General features: G+C 33.8%; 1 long non-coding RNA gene across 2 annotated transcripts in view; it reads right to left on the bottom strand.

Annotated features, from left to right (window-relative positions):
- Window positions 1-17,202, bottom strand: part of LOC123614502 (uncharacterized) — a 455,655-nt gene that overhangs the window by 370,958 nt on the left and 67,495 nt on the right. For both annotated transcript variants that reach the window (XR_012508250.1, XR_012508249.1), the window contains exon 2: window positions 9,167-9,266. This is a non-coding gene — a long non-coding RNA (uncharacterized LOC123614502). The remainder of the gene's footprint in view (window positions 1-9,166; window positions 9,267-17,202) is intronic.

Below are 17,202 nucleotides of genomic sequence, written 5' to 3' on the forward strand. Positions count from 1 at the left end.
AGATTATCATTCTAAGTGAAGTAAGCCAGAAAGAGAAAGAAAAATACCATATGATAGCATGTAGAATTAAAAAAAATAAGACAAATGAACTTATTTACAAAACAGAAACAGACTCACAGCCGTAGAAAACAAACTTATGATTACCGAGGGGAAAGAGAGTTGGAAGGGATAAACTGGGAGTTCAAGATTTGCAGATACTAACTAGTATGTATAAAATAGATAAACCATAATTTCATACTGTATAGCACACGGAACTATATTCAATATCTTGCAGTAACTTATGGCTAAAAAGAATATGAAAATGATATATGTATGTTCCTATATGACTGAAGTATTGTGCTGTACACCAGAAATTGACACATTTTAAATTGACTATATTTCAATTAAAAAATGTAAGTATCATCTTCTATTTCCTAGTTTTAGATGGATCTTTGGAGTCATGTCTTCTCTTGTATCTTTTCCCAATAATAACTTCTTTTAGGATCTTTTTGCTTGTCTTCTCTTTGCTTCTGTCTCCATCTACCACCGTGGTACCCTGGATACTTGTTAAAAGTTTTTTTCAGTGTGGTCTATCTATCACCAGCACTCCTCTCTGATATCTGTCTGTCTATCTATCAGTCTACCTACCTACCTACCTGTCACTTATCTAATTATAGATAAAGATATATACAGCAGTGTGTTTATTTCAAAAACCCTCATTAAGCCAAATAAGGGCTTTTCTAGCGTTCTTATTTCTAAAATATTAGTTATATTAATGAATACTGGGAACTCTCTTCACATTCTGCCCACCTATCTTAAGCAATGAATTCCAAAACTGTTAATAATACTTTATTGGAAAAGAAATTAAATTGTTATTTAATACAGTTCACTAAGTCTCACAATTTCCTTCTATATCAGCTATCCAAATTTAAAAATAGTAGAATTTATTTTTATCTACTACTTGCCTTTAATGATAATGCTTATAAAAATGAGGTAGGTATGATGTCATTTTTCTATGATCCATTTATAAACTTGGAATTTGTTTCATACAGTGAAATAATAAATATTTTATACACATTTAAATATTTCTTTCTTAGTAACAGAAATAAATATTTGGGTAACAATTAGTCTAAGGCCATTAAGTACAAACCACATGGTTGGATAATTGGGTAAATACAAAAAATAAAGTAATAACTGATAAAATGTGTTCTTACTAAATATTAAACAAACTGCAATACCTCTAAAGGTTTAGTCAGCAATTATGTATATATCTCTAATTTTAAATATTTAGCATTCAAAAGATTTAAACATTTTGCAGTCTTTATTTAATCATAAATTTGACTTTTATAAGGAATAAAAGTAGAACATCTATTTCAAGAATCCTAATTCAGCATTCAAATTGAACACTCCTAGTCATTTATTTAGATTAAGCTGTATATATTGCTAACCAATGTTACCTATCCTCTATCTCCCAAATCTAAGAGATCTCCTCTATCTCCCAAATCTAAGAGATCTGGTCGTTTTTTTGCTTAGAGAACTCATCTAAACATTTCCTAAGACTCATGCATCTTGCCCTAAAAGGCTATGAATAAATATCCCCCCTTTTCCCCTCCTTTTTATGACAGGGGAGTGTTCCCATGGCTGGGTTTAGAAATCTTGGTCTGTTTTCTCTTCATAGTTGTCTGTATGTGTATTTCCAGTATTTTTAACTTCTAATGTAAGAGACAAAAATAAGGTCAATTTCATTCTTTTCATTTTTTTTAAGGAAAAAAAGCTAAAAAAAATTTAGGTTATTATTTTTATTCTGAAGTTTAAGAATCATTATATTACATATCTAGATGTGTTTCTCTTTTGTCTGAAATTTGGGGACTGTTTTAATTCTGCAAATTCAAGTCTTCAATTCATAGAAACATCATTTTTAGTTTAATTATTTCTGATTCTTCATTTGCTTCTTATGGAAAATGTTTTATTCATATCTTATGCATTAGTCCTCTAGGACACTTGCTTTTCTCTCATGAGTGCAACACTTTTCATTTTATTGTGTTTACAAAATGTTTCTTTCATTTGATTCTCCAGGCAACAAACTCAGATTTCAAGAATGGCAATTCCATTATTCAATTCATCTATTAATTTCCTAAAAGGAAATATTTTAAAAATAAAATAGTTTATATTTTGCAATTGAAGCCTCTTTTAATATTTCATATTCCTCTCAATTTTCTTTACATTCCATTTGTCTGTTCAAAGGATTAATCTTTCTTTCTGCTGTTGGTTCCCATAAAGTACCCTCATATGACTCTGTAAATTCTTGGAGTACAAATCCAAATTCCAGAATATTTTATTGGGAATAAGTCTATGAGGGAGCAAAGGCTTAACAGCAAGTTTGTCACTTGTTTATCACAAATCTTGAGGAAGACTTTAGTTACCAGGCATGTCCAGCTACAAAGTAGATCTTTCTTTGCCTTGGAGGTAGCAAAAATTCATAATGAGTTGAGGTCAAGGAGACCAGCAAGTCTACCCTCATCCAAGAAAAATACACACACACACACACACACACACACACACACACACACACACAGAGGCTGATACAACCTTCTCAATGATCTCTATCATGGACAACCTTCCATTTAAGAAATCTGGTGTTCTGTAGTTGATATTTGGTTCCCTCCTACTCAGGAGCAGTGAATAAAAGTTATGCCTAAGCTCTTGCCAGTGGGAGAACTCTCAGTACGGAGTCAGCAGCTTCAGATACACATACCTCAGCCAGCATCACTAGTTCAATAAATTACTCTACTCAAGATACAAAGATGATACTTGGAATAGAGTTGGAGGCATCAAATAACTTTTCAGGATCCCATATCCCCCAAATCTGCCAAGGCCTTATAATTCACTAATACTCACATCTTTAGTGATTTTTCTCTGCTGAGTTACAGGTGTATAAATTATGTAACTGAAATTTCCAATTGGATGTCTAGTAGCCATCTCAAGCATAAATGTCCAAAACTGACTGTTGTTTTAAATATTTACTTTTACACATTAATTTTTTGACTATCCCTCACCCCTTGGAATGTAAGCTCTACGAAAAGAAGGAACTTGATTTGTCTTATTGACCCTGTATCCCCATGCCTAGTATAGTAGCTGTACAACAAATGCCAGTTAAATGTAGAGACTAACATATGGTCATAAAACATAATGTAAGTAAGGTGCTCTCAGTTAGTGATAAATATTTAATCAAACATAAAATACCAACTTCACTATCTAGTTTCAAAAGATGGAAAAGCAAGTAATTGCGTCCAGGACACAAAAGTAGCTCATTAAATATTTGTTGAATGAATAAATACTGGAATCAACCTGGCAAAATACACAGTATTTGGTAGTGGGCACACAAAATCATTTGCCATCAAGGAACAAGAACTTTGAAAGAATTCATACCTCTTGTATAATTATTTCAAAGCATAGTATGTATTCTGCAATAGATATACTAGGAAATAATGAGGGGCATATTTATACACAGAATACAAAGAATTATGTATAAAAATATTTGCTGCATTGTTACTTAGCAAAAAATAGATGTAAGTGTAAATTTACAACAATAGGAGAATGATTAAGTAAGCTGTGATATATAAATATATGGGTTGGGTTGCAACATTTAGTCATTGAAAATGTTTTCCCAATCCCACCTGACAATTTATCTCACAGAATTTCCATAGAAGGGGAATATAAGGATATATATCATGTACAGTAGAGAAAGAGAGGAAGGAAAGGAGGGAAGAAGAGAAAGAGAGAAGCAGAGAGGGAGGGGAGAAGGGAAAGAAAGAGAAGAAGGAAGGAGGAAGGGAAGGAAGGAACAGAGGAAAGAAACAAAGAGAGTAACAAAAAGACAAGGAAAGAAGACAAGAAAATGAAAGAAGAATAGCTGTCACTAGAGGAAAAGATCAATAATGTGGACCATAAGATATTTTATAGCTCTTTGAAATTATAAATTAGTAGAGATGTATGAGAAAAGCAAGATAGAGTATGTATCACATGATCCCGTTGCATAAAGCAAAACCAAACAAAAACAGTTAAAAAATGAATAAAAATCCTTAAAACTGTGTACATAATCAGTATGGGCATACAAAGCATGAGAGTGAAACATACGGATAAATACATAAAGGTGGTTGACATGGGTCACCTTGTAGGACCGAGGCAGGAGCTGTTTACACAGGTAGAGCAATGAACAGAGGATAAGCAGAGTGCCAACCAAAACAGAAAAAGAAAAAGATAGACTCCTCACATAAGAAAGGAAATGTGGAAAATAAATTATTTAAAATAACTTTTAGTCCTGAGGGAAAATGTTAGGAAAAATAGCAATATAAAACTCTGAATGTACTGAATGATCCCAGTTTTATTTAAGCCTATTTAAATGAACAGTATATATATGGAATTTTGTTTTAGAAAACTTTTTTTATATAACTTGTATAAAGTGTCATTGAAACAAGATTAAAAGAATGAACTATAATGATGTTTTGATAGTAATATCATGGTGATGTTTATTTTCTAATACATAACATTTTTGCTTATATAACTATGCATTTTATAATGCAAATTAGAAATCTAGCAGGTTTTAAAAATTAGGTAAAAATATAAAATAAGATAAATTTAAGGGTACTCAAGGTAAACAATACTATGTAATGAAAAAAGGACTTCGGTGTCAGGGAATCTGAAATTCAAATCTTAGTTAGCAGTGTGAATGTGGGCAAATTTTTATTTCCTTAAGCCCCACTAGCCATTCTATACGATGGATGTAGTAATAATAGGATTGCATAAATCATTACAAAGGTCAAAGAGATAACATATGTGAATGTGTGTGAAGTATAAAGATACAGCTAGATATGTAAACACAAGTGGATCCAGAGATCTAGAAATGCAGTTATACATAGTCATTTATTCACTGGACAAATATTTATTGAGTTTCAACCTTGTTCCATGTACAGTAGTGAACAAATGAGATGCCTGCATTCACGGAATGCTCACATTCCCATGAGTAAGAAAGACAATAAGAAAATATCAAATCACATAGTAATAAATGATATGAAAAATAAAGCAAAGATGATAGAGTATGGTGGGTATTATTATTTTTGTCAGAGTAGAGTCTGGTTCTTTGGAAGTGGCATACAAACACAGATCTGAATGAAGTCAGGGAGAAAGTCATGTGCACATTTGCTGAAAAGCTTCTCAAGAGGGAACAGCAAGAGCAAAGTTTTCCTGCTGTAATCTAGGAACAGCAGAACAGTGTAGATAGAATGAAGTGAGCAAGGGTAGCAATAGTAGAAGATTTTGATGGAAGCAAGGACATGCTAAGACTTGTAGGGAATCAAAAATACATTTGATTTTCTTCTTAGTGCACTGGAAAATGATCAGGGGCTTTTGAGCAGGGGAGTCTGACATGACTGATTTATGTTCTAAATAGATTTGTGCTTATGAAGATGTTATTTAGTACTGTCTTATAAATTAATCCATGGATTTCTCTTTTAAAAATAACAACTCAAATCTAAACACTTTCAACTCACACAAGAACTATTACAAGATCTTTGTAGATTTTTCCCTTCTTCAGGTTCTCCTTGTTCTACAATTTGACAGCCAAGACCTCCTCAGATGTTCTATTTCTAATTTCCTGTTTGACAAACTTCAGTGGCGTCCCATTTCTTGCTACTTTATGTTATAAAATGTTAGGCAATAACTTTAATTTTTCCTTTAAAATGCTTAATCTGGTTGTGCTTTGATTCCCCAATTAAAACATTTTTGTCTGAATTATTTAAACAGGAGTTAAGCTGGTTACTTCTTCTAGGAATTTTTCAGTAGCCTGCTTTTGATTAAGGAAAATATTCTGACTTTGAAAATAGTGCATCAAAATAGCTTTATGATTCAAACTAACACTCTAGCTATATCCATTCTTATCCTCAAAGCTTCTCTGTATGTATGGCGTCCTGAGAGAAGAGGAAAGAGAGGAAAAGAAATGCCTGTCAACAGGGGCCTCCTCTGGGACCTCCTTCCAGCATTGTAGCTGTAGGCTCTTCCAGGTGGTGAAGAACAAAGCCATACTGGTTGTAATATGTTTTATATATTAGTGCTGGATGTGCACAAACTACCTGAATCAAAAGTTGGCTATAGACAAAAAGAGCATGCAAAGTAGAAGACTTTCCTTTGCTAAGAAATTAGTCAAATACAGCCTTGAAATGTTTTTTGTATTTATTTCAATTGTTAATTTCTGTTTTGCCTTGAATGGTATGATTCTTAGAAGTCAATAATTTAGCCTAGAACAAATGACATACTTCATATAGATTTTATTTTTATATGTCTTATTTTAAATACTGGCATTATAAAAAGTTTTACTTTATGTATATATATTTTATATTTTATATACTGGCAGTATAAAATTTTTTCATGATTAAAAAAATTTTGTTACTACCATAATGTATGAATCTCTGTAAACTCCTTATTTTAGGGATAAGACTGAAAGCTCAGAAGTAGATATTAATTGAAATTTTGAAGATAGAATTGTGAACGAAAATACTGCAATGTGAGTGAAAATACTGCAACCATATCAGTAAACAAAGAATGCTTAAACCAAGTCATCAGCGGCTGCCACCACCCCCCAGGGAGGACAGGCCTGCAGTCCAGCCTCTGCAGCCACTCATAATGGTGCACTCTGAGCAGACTCAGAATAAGAAAGGACAGGATACTGGCCCTAGACAGCTAGGTGTTTGTCAAAGGAATGAATTCAATGAGCCCAAATATTTGCTTCCTCCCATACATAGAAAAGCAGTAAATTCTTTAACTTGAGATGCCTAGTTTTCTTTAGATAACAAGTAATCTTTTATTGTTCCAACTACCTGGTCTTTGTTGTAAAGCTCCTATATATCCTAGCTCCTCCCCTACCTCTTGCGAGCAGTCCCTCAGAGTGATCTGAGAGGCTGTCATCCCGAATGGAATCCTCCCACCAAATAAAACATAACTCTTAACTTTTAGACTACGCATTTATTTCAGTCGACAGAATCAATGCACAATGAATGGATACAATAATTTTCCAAAATATTATAGTATATAACATTCATATCTTACTATATGTAGTAATGGCACTTTGCATAACTCCAAGAAGCACCATTCATATTATACCCTATATGAACAAGCGCCCTTGGAGTGTTATGTGACAGATCTGATATTAAATATCATGGTCTGATATCAAATATGATATTAACTAAAAAATAAATAATTAAATATGATATTAAATATGCATTACCTGATATTAAAATACAAATAAAGTTTAAAAATTATTTTTGTGAAGAAGGTAATTGATAAAAAGAGCAATGATCTTATAATATTTTATGTAGGTATTTAGTAATATGAAGATATACAAAAACTGAAAATTCACATTACTTACATTTTATTTTCCCTTCAGTAAAGCATTTATGTGATATTTGTTTAAATAACTTAATAATTTGCTCTAATTTTGAATTAAGACTCATTCAGTAATTGAAAACCATATTAATATTTCCTCATGCATGTCTTCCTTTGAACACTGTGCCAAAAGAAATCTCTTACAAATTCTTCAAAAAAAAGTTTATATAGATTCTGCCTGTTTTGTGAGTTTGGAAATCTCCCCTAGGTAGAATAGTAGAAGCCCGAAGAAGCAATGATACACATAGCTTCATGATTATAAGGGATCCAAAAACCATAGACATGTGATCAGCTTTTTTTTTTTAATAGCTCCTACTATCCCTGATTCTGACTCTTATCATTTTAATTGCTGTTCCTAGATAGGAATTACTAAGAAATCTTGTATTTGCTCTACTATTATTGTGGTGACATTGAAACATTTCATATTTACATCTGCAGATGAAAAAAATGAGACAGCCTAAATAACTCATCTTTTTGTGAAGATACATGGAGTGGTCAGGACAAGTTATGGAATTCAGAATTTCAATTCATCTATTCTTTTTCCTGGAATGTACACTGCCACTTCTTTTCTCATTTCTACACATATTTAATACTATATACAATACAAAGATATTCCTCAAAGGATAATAAAAATTGGAAAAAATTGGCAATGCTATTTTTATTGCCAAACTTCACTTGTAAATTTATGAAAGTAACAGTAAGCACATGACTAAGTGGATTTGTTAAATTTCTTCCAGGAGTTTTTAAATTCTTAGTATTTGGAGGATTTACACACTTGCATATTTCCTTAGTATATCTAGTTTACCTAGTGGATATACATACTGTTAAGTATTAGACAGAGAGGGTCAGTTATCCACAATAAGTAGTTGAGATACACAAACCAAAAAGATGTGAATTATGATGTCAAAACAGTAAACATGGTGGTGGGGAGTAAATATGAAGTTTTGTTAAAATGCATTTGAACTTAAGATACCAGCAACTTAAAATAATCATATATATACATACATACATACATATACACACACACATACCTATACATACTTATATATATATAAGAGAGAGAGAGAGATTGAGAGATTGTTATATATAAACCTCATGGTAACCACAAAGCAAAGGTCTGTAATAAATACACACACAAAAAAAGAGAAAATAATTCAACCATAACACTAAAGATAGCCATCAGATCACAATGAAAGAGAGCAAAAGAAGAACAAAAAACTATAAAACAAACCAAAAACAATTAAGAAAATAGCAATAATTATATACCTATCAATAATTATTTTAAATGTAAATGGACTAAATAAGCCAATCAAAAGACAGAGTGGCTCAATGGATACAAAAACAGGACCCATATACATGCTGCCTACAAGAGACTCACTTCAGATCTAAAGACACACACAGCCTAAAAGGAGGGGATAGAAAAAGGTATTCCATGAAAAGGAAAATCAAAGAAAGCCAGAGTAGCGATGCTTATATTAAGTCAAAATAGACTTTAAAATAAAGACTGTTATAAGACATAAGGATACTACATAATGATCAAGGGATCAAGCAAAGAAGATGCTTCTATTTAAGACATGTAGGTATAGGAATGTAGATTCAATACAAAAATTTGATAAAATAAATATAAATTTGATATTTTTCCTAGGTTATTTCCTCAATGTCTTTAATATTGGGTTGTCACTTAAATGTTGTTGAGATACGAGGCAAGGGAGAGATATAGTTACATAATGGAACTGTTCAGCCTACTCACCATTCTTGCAAATATTCAATCTCAGTAAGATTGCACTGGATCATAACTTCTCATCAGTCAATAAGAAATATAGTGTTGCATTTTTTCTATCAAAATGATCCTGTAGTATAAGATACAACATAATGACTATGGTTAATGTTGCTGTATGGTAAATATCAAAGTTGTTAACAGTGTAGTTCCTAAGACTTATGAGAAGAAAACAAATTTTTTGTTTGTTTGTTTCTCTATGAGATGACTGAAATTAACTAAACTTATTATGGTAGTCAGTTTTACGATATATGTAAATCAAACCATCATGTTATACGCCTTAAACTTATACAGTGCTGTATGTCAATTACATCTTAATAAAATTAAAAAATAAAACTATTTAAATTAAAAAAATGCATACCCCTCCAAAAGTCATCAAGCAAAATCTTACTTCATTTTAGCAAACATAAAATTTCTGGTATTCCGAGAGAAAATTGAGGGGTTTTCCAAAGTTTTACTTAGGTTGTCTTTAGTATTAATAAATAGAGATGTATTGCATTTATACCCCAAAATCGTAAGTGCAGAAGGAAAGATAATACTGTGCTTTAGCAACAATATGAGTAAACTTCAGTTTATAAGGTAAATGTACTAAATATCCTTAAATAGGCAGTGTTTTTCTTTGTTTTGATTAGTTCAAATTTAACTTGTAACTAAGATAATTATCATAGAGTTTATAAAGGACTGAGCAATAAAAGACATAGACTACTATATATAGAGAAAGAGAGACTCAGTATCACAGAAATATTCATTCTCTTCATATCATTCAATGCATAAAGAGGGAGATGGTCTTCCTTTTCTGTTAGACTTTTCATTAACAGTTAGTTCTGTTTTTTCATTATTGGCTATATGTCAGAATAAAGAAAGTAGTTACTCCACATGATGCTTTACAAGAGAGAGGGAGAAAGCAAGGAAGAACACTAAAATTCCCCATTCACACACACACACACACACACACACACACACTCACACACACACACACACACACACACAGAGCACACTTTTCCTCATTTACTTTCAGCTTGTATATGAAACATTTAAGAGATGTTCAAAACACCTAAGGAAAAAGTAAGCCATGCTTTGCCTTCTTCCTGATCACATGTACACATTTCCATTCTGTTACAACATGCCACAGTGCATCCTACTTTCAACTACTGTTGCCTGGTTTAAAAGGACTTCATCTATGAAATAGGATACTGTGCATTTAGTTGGTGGAGAGCCAAGTGTTATGTTAGAAACAATAAAAGGAAAGTGAAGGAAACCCATTATTTGCCTGGAGGATAAGCCTGCTTCTCTGTCTCCTGTGAATTAATCCAGAGATACCTTTGGCTTCCTGGATAAAGGGTATCAGGTAAAATATTTGTAACATCAGATCACAATTTTCAATGCTTACTTTTAAAAAGTGAATTAAATGGACTTAATTTGTCCCCAACCAAGCAATTCTTAGGTTGAAATCAACCCAGATCATTTTCTAGTTGAAAACTGGTTGCATTCATTCAATTTTTTTTTTTCATTCAGCCATTATATTAAGTACCTGACACTGTTCTCTGTAGTGGAAGATTGCAGTGAATTAAAGTAAAAAAAGTGTGTATGTTTTCAAGGTTTACATTCTACAGAGTGGAGACAGACAACAAAAACAACAAAAGAGTAGCATAAATGGCATGTTAATTGGGGATGAACACGGGGAAGGAAGACAAAGCAGTGAGTGGTGAACGTCAAGACTGAGGTGAGGGTATTACAGAGAGAGGGCTGGAGAAAAATCCCTGTTTAAGGTGATTATCATCATGGAAGGAGAAGGAAGGAAGGAAGCTTGGGGTGCTGGGTCAAGAGCGGTTTATGATTAAACCTGTGTTTTGAGAGGATTATTCTGGCTGCTTCACTGAGCTAAGACCACAGAAGAGGGGACAAACAGGAAAGGGTTGAAGTAGGGAGACCACTTAGGAGGCTGTTGCACATGGCTGAGGTCAAGGTGGAGATGTGTACATGGTATGAGATCATCAGATTTGAGTCATATTTCAAAGTTCCCAGTGAGTGTGGGTGAGACAGAAGGAGGGGGTGAAGTTTTGGGGATTATGCAACACACAGGTGTGAATTACCAGCAACGGAAATGGAAAAGACAGGGAGGGGCAGACTGCAAGGGAAAAAGTTAAGTTTTAAATGTGTGTATTGCGAAATGCCTATTAGATGTTCAAGTAGAAAAGCAGATTAGGCAACTTGATATGTGAGTCTGGATTTCAGGAAAGAGGCCCAGAACAGAGATGTAAATTTAGGCAGAAAGAGCTGATAGATGGTATTTAAAACACTTCAACAGTGTCCTTTTATGTACATGTGAATATAAGTGGCAGATGATCAAAGGTCAAATTTTTAAAATTCAGAATGTTATAGTCAGCTCTAAGGATACCTGCTGATTTCACTCTTTATAGGATTATGCCCACAATTTGCCATTGTTATAAAATGTGATTAGCATAGAACTGTCATTTTTTGGTATGACTCCTTTAGTCATGGTGCCAAAATCTGAACCAGGTGGGCTTACACTAATTAGAAATAATACAACATTTTGGCAGGTTTTTGTGTGTGTGTGTGTGTGGTTGTTAATAGGTTCTAAGTATCAAAAGTTTGCAATAAAATAAGAACATGACTTTATCCCTTAACACAATACATTCATCTTAGCAGTAATTTTTATAAAGCTATTAACATATGTGTATGAATAGCTCATTGATTGCTGTATTTTCTCCTTGGTCAATATTGAATTTTTAATATTGATTATACTGGCTGAAAGGCTGACTAAAGATAAAAGAGCAAGATATTTTGAGACATGCAAAAGGTTGTAAGAGTAAGAACACTGGGTGCATAGGAAATGCTGAACAATGACTGACTGATTAATTTCTTATGAAATGTAAAATAATAATCAAATCAAACAACATTCAGGTCATATTATGACAAAAATGCAGGTGAATTAAAATGTATTTAATAAAGCTATAAAATGCACACTGATCAGAATTGTAACTAGATATACTGAATACACTGGTTGAATAATATACAAAAACATATAAGCTAATATGGGAGATTCCTAACACATTAGGTGGAATTGTGAATGTCCAATATAAAGTTTTGAATTGATCAACAAGTGTTCTAATACATAGGTAATGTAGATGTGAAGAGTGAAGGGAGTTTTAATAGAGGTAATTGTCTATTCAGGTGTGATACTTAATATGCCATATATTTCAGTGCATTTAAAAGTTAGATGATCAATTATTTGCCTCTTTTGTAGCTTAGAAATAAAATATCTCTTAATAAACATTCCTACTGAATATTAAACATAACTCACTATTTCCAGTAATATTAAACACTGTTTTGTATAATTTATTTATCTCTTCACAAAGCCATATTGACTCATACTGGCAAAATCATGCAAATTCCAAATAATATTTAAAAAATTGCAAAATCAGTAAACTGAAATGAAATTTCTATTTGTTGACACTAGATGGTGGTAGAACGCTTTAGAAAGAGTTGAACACAGCTTAAATCAAGGATCTCCAAGGATCAGTAAAAAAAGAAATGGAAACAAGATGCCAAGCAAGTAAATACCCATTAATTTTATATTCAATAACAGATTTTGGGAGGCAATTCTTGCTGCATTGGGTTATTAGCATCGGGCAAGAATAACTCCTTGGGTTTTAAATAAATTACAACACAGATCATAGATCTTGAACCTTAAACCCATTTTTTCTCTTCCCACCAGAGTCATTTACCAGAACATTTTATCAAAGTCTTACTATAAACACAAGATGAAGAAACCTCTGATAATGATAAATTTATAATGTGTTGTGACATCATATTCACAAAAGAAAGATTAATCAGGGAAAACTACATATTCACAATATAGAAAAAAAATAGAAAAACCTTTATCCTGTGACTAGAGCATAACTTTCTGACACAGTACATCATATAAAATAAAAATGATCACTGAATTGGTCTTAAGTATCTGGCCACATGCAAACATATATGGGAAATAATAGCCGTCATTTTTTTAAGTGAGTGAGTCAAAGATTTCAGTCAACTTTTTGAATTGTAGGTATCTCTGAAAATCTCTTACAACTTCCTTATTATAAACCCATAGAGATTAAATGACTAGTCCAATATTGCCGGAATGAGACGTCTGGTCAAGTGTTCTTTCAAATATGCCATTGCTGACATATTTCCAATTCATTTGTCCTCATGTTATGAGTTATCTTTTGATAGCCAGCCATTTTATTTGTCCAGGGAAATTAACAGCATGGCCAACATCTGGATATGTGCACTGCAATTCATATTAGAACAATCTAAGTATGCATCCAACACACATGCTGTAACCGTCTCCAAGGTACTGCTGTTGTTCTCTGCTCCACATCTGCATAAGTCTGAGACATACCACTCACACTTTCCGAAGTGCATAGCAGTGTAGGGTACTTGACTTATTGCTCACAGGCGACTCTATCTTAAATAAAAGTATATATAGTCACAGTGAGTGGGACAATACTGTGGTCAGCAAAGGAAATCCAAGATTGAGGAGCTAAATTAATGCAACCAAAGCATAACTAGGAATGTATACTTGGTATATCAGATACATTCACTACAAAGTCAGGAAGAAATTTTTCAAAAGGGGCATGCTATATTTATTGTCACTGTTACTGAGACAGAATGGAAGGGGGCAGGGCACAGCCATTCAAGGACTGCTACAGCAATTAACATCAAAATGGTGGAAGATTCAACCCCCAGCAGGCCTTGAGGCTCAGGATGATGAGAGATTTAACTTCTAGCAGATCTTGAGCTTCATTATACGTCCATTGTAATATATTAACATGGTGAATAACACGCCCACAGGCAGTCCCAAGGCTAGCCACAAAAGGTCAAAGAGTGTGAAATGGCCAACTTCTGGGAATCCCAGCCCCTTCCTCAGGCTACTTAGACTGGGCCTTCCACTTATTAGCATATGAAGCCACCAAGCCCATAAAAACCAGCAACACAGCGCCTTTCCCGCCACCCCTCTCTCTCCGTCTTTGGAGATGGCCCATTTCTGTCTATGGAATGTGTACCTACTTATAATCTGAGCACCCAACTCCCACACCTCGTGGCCTTTCTCTTGCCTTTCAATGTATCTCTCTGAATACATCTACCTTCACTCAACTGTGGCTCGCTCTTGAATTCTTTCCTGTGCAAAGCCAAGGACCCATGCTTGGCGGGGCACATCCCAGGGGCTCAACCAAACCCTGGTACACAGCCCTTGTCATGCCCCACATCTGTTTTCCTGCATCATTACTACTATTGTACACTGATAGTGTCACATAGACTTTCCTGTAATTGTTGCCTCTATGTGTAGAATAGGCCATTTTCCAAAGTGCAATCCCTGAGTCATTGGAGCTAAAAAGTCTCCAATAACAAGAGTTGATGCCAAAGGTATGAAAACTTTGTATACAATAACCCAAGATGTCCCTAATATACAATATTTTGACTCACAATTTGTATTAGCAATTAAAGGATACCTTTAAGAAACTTGTTCAATTTTTTTTTTCAGCCTAGTATACAATTTATTTTAACCCTCAAACTTGTTTTCATAGAATACATTTCTGGAAATAGTGTTCTCAATTTTTATTTCAATATTCAATGCTACGTTCTCCTCAATCTAAATCATAGCATCTCCACATCCTCAGCACTAATTTGTGAATACTTAACTTCTTAAATATTTAACTTTTGAGTATGTTAGTTTTATTTTTGTCTCTATCAATATGTTCTTGGTGTCTCATTTTCTTTATCATTTCTTTGTTATCTTAAGACATAAATTACAAGTGCATACATGAAAACAAATTCTGAGTCATGACCATAGTCTATATCTCAAATGATTTTGATGTTATGTAATTAAACACAGCAGAGAAATCCTAACACAAGCACATTGTGAACGAAAAACACTGCAAACCATATCAGTAAACAAAGAATGTTAAAACCATCAAGTCATCAGCCGCTGGCCGCCCCCCTCCAATGAGGACAAGCCTGCAGCCCAGCCTCTGCAGCCACTCACAGTGGTGCACCCTGAGGGGACTCAGAATAAGAAAGGACAGGGTACTGGCCCTAGTTAGCTAGGTGCTTGTCAAAGGAATGAATTCAATGAGCCCAAATGTTTGCTTCCTCCCATACATAGAAGAGCACTAAATTCTTTAACTTGAAATGCCTGGTTTTCTTTAGATAACAAGTAATCTTTTATTGTTCCAACTACCTGGTCTTTGTTGTAAAGCTCCTATATATCCTAGCCCCTCCCCTACCTCTTAGGTGCAGTCCCTCAGAGAGATCTGAGAGGCTGTCATTCCGGATGGAGTCCTCCCGCCAAATAAAACATAACTCTCAACTTTTAGGCTGCACATTTATTTCAGTCGACAACATAAATAGGTGAAATTGCCTAAGTTCAGGAAATATCCAGCCCTCAAAAAGTCAGCCCTCTCACAAGCACAGCATAAAACAACCTCTTCTTTAGTAATAAATTTTCTAATACACTAATCTTCGTTCTGCCAATAAATCTCACTCAACACATAGTAATAAAATATCCATGCCACCACTTCATATGATTTAGACAACAAAACAGGAGGGTTACGAATTACAATCTGAAATCAATTCTCACAGGAAATTGATCACGGACATATTATTTATATCATACCTGCTTTCAGAAACTAGTTTAGGCAAACTGCAGTGAAGTTCACATATTCAAGGCAATTGTTAAAGCACCATGAAGATAAAGGAAAAAAGTTAATTACCTAAACATAACAAAGCTAAGTAATTGCTCATTTAATTAAGCACCTTTTTTGAAATAAATTTTTTTGAGAAACAAAAGAAATTTATTTATTTCTTAAGTGGAGTTGGGGTTTAAAAGGAATTTACAGTTCAGGCCTTCATTTGCTGGGTCTAGGTCATCTTAATGGGCAATACATTCAGCAATGTTCTTCTAGCAAGTCCGAACATACTCCTTGGCCTATAGAAAATTTCATTCAAAGTATTTACGAAACATTTCCAAAAGTATTTTGAATCACTGAGAATTAAATTCCGTCATCATCTCCGTAGGGTTTTATGTGAATGTTATTTTAAGACTTTCAACAGTCACAGGAATTTTTTTATTCTCAACCCAGTGTTCCTTTGGCATTTTAAGTCTCTTAAAAATCTTTTATGGATCTTACTTCTTTGTTCTCACTTAGCTCTAAGTGCCACTAGCCACACCCAAAGTACTTTTTTAGACATGGGTTTCAAGTCTGATTTATATTGTTGCCTTTTTGCCCCCTGGCTTTCCTTCAGCTAAATCTGGGCCCCTGGGGCATACCTGGAGCAAATGGATTGCTTTTGGGCGGGTAACATTCTTCCTCTCATGTTTACATCCAGATCAAGTCAAGCACTTCAACTGAGGAATCTCAAGGGAACTTTCTTGTTTTTAATCTATTATATTTGGGTGGAGAAAGTAAGTTGGCTGTTAAAACTCTGAAAAGCTTAAAATTTATAAACTTTCTCTATCCCTTTTTATTTATGTTCACAAACTGACCGAATATTTCCTGATCTCATCTTTCTTATAACACACTGTCAAAAGAAGCCTCCAGGAGCCAATGAGTAGGACACAGGCTAAATTAGTCTATATTCTGTGTTCCAAATTATTGCAGGTGACAGTTTCACTCAGGGTTTTGTGGCTGCATAACTTGGATCACCACGTTTCCAGTCACTGAGATGTTTCTTCACCACAGACCACCCACCATCCATCTGTAGCACCCACTTAAATTTTCCCTTTTCTGATTGGTAAATACATAATCTTCAAGTCCTATAGGTACAACATAATAAAAGTTATTTCTTAGTCAAATAATATTCCAATAGGGATATCCAAATAATATTCCTAGTAGGGTCAGAAGAAGCTATTTTCCTTGGAATTATCCATAAACATTACCTCTATCTCTGTAATATCTCTGCCAGTAAAGTTCTTCACTGGCTTTTTAGTGTCTGCACAGCAA

This window comes from Camelus bactrianus, chromosome 7 (assembly GCF_048773025.1).
Source record: "Camelus bactrianus isolate YW-2024 breed Bactrian camel chromosome 7, ASM4877302v1, whole genome shotgun sequence".
Taxonomy (NCBI): Eukaryota; Metazoa; Chordata; class Mammalia; order Artiodactyla; family Camelidae; genus Camelus; species Camelus bactrianus.